General features: G+C 33.3%; 1 non-coding gene across 1 annotated transcript; it reads right to left on the bottom strand.

Moving 5' to 3' along the window:
* Window positions 1-1,780: 1,780 nt before the first annotated feature.
* On the bottom strand, window positions 1,781-1,907 carry LOC119050931 (small nucleolar RNA SNORA40). The gene has a single exon (XR_005082835.1). It is a non-coding gene; the product is annotated as a small nucleolar RNA SNORA40 (small nucleolar RNA).
* Between the last annotated feature and the right edge of the window lie 2,442 nt (window positions 1,908-4,349).

The following is a 4,349-nucleotide window of genomic DNA, read 5'->3' as shown; positions in this document are numbered from 1 at the left end:
TGATATTTGAAGTTTTCTGGAGCAAAATAGTGGAAACTAGTGTGTGTTAGTGCCATGCGGTTGTCCGGATGATCATGAAATTAAGCATGGCTGGCCAGTTAGAAGTAAGAGTGCTTGGTGGGAACAGAGGTCAGTAGGACAGTCAGAGCACATTTTCAAAGACAGCAGAGGAAGGCACGACAAAGAGCTGCAGTAGAAACGCAAGAGATGCGACCTAAAAGAGAGAGGATGGAGCAGCGAAACGGGAAGATAGACACAATGATAGTTCTGAGAGAGCCTGCTTTGCCCTAAACTGACTTTTAACTATTTCCTTGAATGAAAATACCAGATGTGGTCAGTAGCAGTCATACTATAAAATATTTGGTAAATATACAATTAACATTCTTCAGATAACTTTTTAAATTCTAGTTTAAGGTAGAAGCATCTAGACTCCCATTAAGTGTGTAAAGGATTATTGTTATTCATAAAATTTCAGAAAAAATAATTTAGATACACTTCCCCAAAACTAACTACAAGTATCTTTTCTGTAGTTCACTAGGGTCAGCTCCAAGGAATAACACACTTATAAACAGAAAAAAAATACTTTTACAATATTAAATTCATTCCATTATATTGATTTAATGTCAAGAATAATAAACATGCAAATTAAAGTTCTAGCTGCTATTTAGACAATGATATAGGTCCAGGTAGGTGATACTCCTCTTCCAATAAATAAACTGATCCTCAACCTAAATAAATATGAGGAAGACCATCAGGGTGCAGTTACTTTTTATTTATAATGATTTTATTCAAGATGAAACTACACTACTGAGTGTAACTAAAATTGCATTATGTTACAATTTACTTAAGGTGATTTAAGTGTCCTTACATTTTAAAAATCTAAATGAAATCTAATTCAATATTAAAACTCTGATTTTCAACAGAAACTGTTTTAGAGCATATTAAAAGGACTACAAATATTATAATTACCCATTACAAACCTGCTCTGGGTTTTTTTGAGCAAATCAGTGATACATAATATTTCAATTCAGTTTCACAAATATGTGGCTACATGATAGAGAGGAATATATAGTTTGGGATACAAAAGTGCATAAAAAGCCCCTTTTGTGGTCCCCATGAAAGTTAGAGTATTACAAACAGTTTATCACATGTTGAATGTTAAAGAGAAGTCCACATTGCTATAGAAATATACAACAGCAAAAATGCTAGTCTCAGATCACAAAAGGCCTTCTTGAAAAATTAGTGATTGAATTGATTTGGAAGATGAATAGATGATAACAAACATACATATTGGAAGATTATTCCGAGAAGACAGAACAAGGGAGAAAGCCCAGAAGAGAGAGAATGTGGATTAGCTTGGAGAAAATGAGAGAGGATTAGTGTTGCTGGGTCACATTGACCAGTGAAGGCCTGTGACAGGAGAGGAAGGCAGAGGCTGTGTAATAAAAAGTATTTAATATGGGAATTTCTCTCAGGGGCAATGGGAAATCATTGGAAGGGTGGTGATAAGCAAAGGACTTCAGATTTTTGTTTTACAATATTAGCTGAAGTGATTAATATTACTCTCTGGGGTAGAAACCTTGGTAATCATCATATTTTTTTCTTTTTGATGTTCTCCATGTAGTCTCATTCAAAAATGTTGTTCTTCTACAATTGTACAATGGACATAGAATATTGGTTTCATGACTCATACTCTTAAGCCCCAACTAAGAGGTTAAAATTATAAAACCATTTTATCACACACAATTCACCTAGTCATGCTATTTTTAAAATTTTTTATCATGTTTCTTCTTATATGTATCAAAACTCATACTGAACAATGAGTTCTGGGTTGCAGAAGAGGATTTATTTTTCACACCTGTAGGTAGTCTTCACCCACATATTAAACAAAAATGAACACAAGTGCTACTAGTCACACTTTTAAAATGTATTGCTATGTTGTTTCATGGTTTTAAATAAAAGCTTACTAAAATGTGAGATAAGCTGGTACTCTAAAACTGTGTCATAAGTATAGCAAGAAACTCCATGAGAATATTATATTCAAAGAGATCCTGGTCATGATTTTTTTAAAAAGTAGTGTATAGTTTCATATGACAACTACTTTAAAAAAGAAAACATTCAACTAAAAACATATGATATAAGTTCTCATACTGATTTCAGTTGCATCTGAAAGTTCCTTAGTCTCCAGTGCTACCTAGTGAAAGCTTGCTTATTGGATGTCATCTCTACTGTAGAGTTCACATAAATCTTACTTCTTTGCTTTAGAATAGGTACCTCCTGGACCCACAAAATAATAAATAGCCATTCTATATCCAGGGTGCAGATATTCTACCTACCTCTTTCTGACCCCAATCCCTAGAATTTATTTATACTCCTGGTACGCTTACCGTGAGTACAATATTTCTTCCTGAAAAGAAAATGACAGTAGCAAAAAACAAACAAAAAAACCACCCACTTACTCCTGACTCGCCTGGCTCTGTTCTCTCTCTTGTCAGTTGAATTGGCTGGATGCTAGTTCATAAGAGCCTGATAAACTGATGCAGTACTCGGAACTACAATATGAGACTGCTCTCCATGGTGAGTGTCGCCAGTTATTTTCTTCCATCTTCTGTTTTACCTTATTGTGACATTATATTTTCTTTTCAGCACACTTACTACTAAACTCCACTAGAATTAGTGCAGAAGCTATAAATAACATAAACATAGTAGCTACGTGAGTTAAATGAATGTTAAGTGTGTATATATATATATATATATATATAGGCATATAGTACAGCATCCAAGGACACACTCTTATGGGAAGATTAAAATACCTTTGATACGTGAGAACTTGTTATGGAAATTAAATCCTACACCTACATTAAAAAGTAACATTTACCAGAAAATATTCAAGTTGTTTCCTGAGAGGAATGTCTTATATTACTGTCATGAGAGTTGGATGTCAGGAGTTATTTAATTATCTCATACTTTTAGTTAGAATTATATCCTTTGCTGAGGAAGTAGAAATTAAGGTTTTAAGTCTGGATATAAATCTGAAAATAAAAGGTCAAGTCAGCAATAAGAGATTGTACATATAACTGAAAATACTATACATTTGTAAAAATTACATTGTTTTAGATTTGGCTTTATATCCAATTCATATTGCTGTATTCTGGATCATTTTATATTTAATAATAAATGAAAGATGTTTTTCAAATGCTGAAGTTTTAAGAAGGAATATTAGAACTTCAGGCTCTTGTTTATAAAGAAAAAATCTATCTTTCAAAGTAATTTTGTACTTTTTTAAGGATAACAATTGGGAATGCACACACTAGGTATTTAAATAGGTGCCATTCAATACACTTATAAATGATGGCATTAATAATATAAAATAATAAAAACCTGAGTGATTGGTGAAATAAGATGGCAAAGGGTTAGCAGTAATTTGTGCATGAAAATCAAAAGATGACAGTTGGGTAACACCAAAAAGTCATGAACTTTTATCTGTCTATGGAGATTACATAATCTAGTTCTTTTTAAAGCATTATGTGCACTTAATATATTATGGATGTTTCTGAACTAAGATTATTTTCATCAAATCAATGTGAGGCTTTTATATTGATCTTTGTACTGTTAATTATTTAACAATGGAGTAATGCTTTAAATTAAAAAATGTAGAACATAATAAAATGTATTTTCATGTCCACCAGAGAGTTTCTTGGAAAAGAAAATACCTTGAGAAGCCAATTTGTTATAGAAGCTGAGACCTGAGATTATGATTTCAAAGGAGAAAGCAAACGACCTTCCTGAATTTTTCTGCATTAAAATAAACATAGATGTTCCTCTTCTAGAGTAGCTATATAAAGAACTCTGTGTATCTGCTCAGAGTTTTTATCTTTATGAAACCGGTAAAAATTCTACAACAGCCAGCCATCTAGGTGTCTTGAAATGGTCGTAGTAGTATGCAGAAAATGAAGAAAGATTTATTGATGAAAATCTACTGAACTTCAGTGAGAAGAGTGAGAATCTCTTACATTTGAACCATGACTGATTCTTACGTCTCTCTCTCCACCTATTTTAACAAATACTCCAGTTAAGATGGACACAGTCAACAACACAGGACTTCTGCTGGGTCCTGGTTCAGGGCTATAGCATATTTCTAGAAGGAAGAGAACATGAGAATTTCTCACCCAATCCCCCAGATACCTGCTTCTGAGATTAAGCTCCCAGAAAGTGTGGCCAAGAAGACAGAGTTCACTTTTTTCTACCAGTCCCACTCATGGGGCTCTACCTTGGATTGAGCACACTGAGCCTTAATTGCTTTCAGTTCAGCTTGTTTTAAGGCAAAGTTTTGATACAATGAGAAGCAA

Source organism: Artibeus jamaicensis, unplaced genomic scaffold (genome assembly GCF_021234435.1).
Source record: "Artibeus jamaicensis isolate MK-2021 breed Jamaican fruit bat unplaced genomic scaffold, CSHL_Jam_final contig_76, whole genome shotgun sequence".
Taxonomy (NCBI): Eukaryota; Metazoa; Chordata; class Mammalia; order Chiroptera; family Phyllostomidae; genus Artibeus; species Artibeus jamaicensis.
The sequence above is the reverse complement of the archived record's forward strand: the minus strand, read 5'-3'. Positions and strand labels throughout refer to the sequence as shown.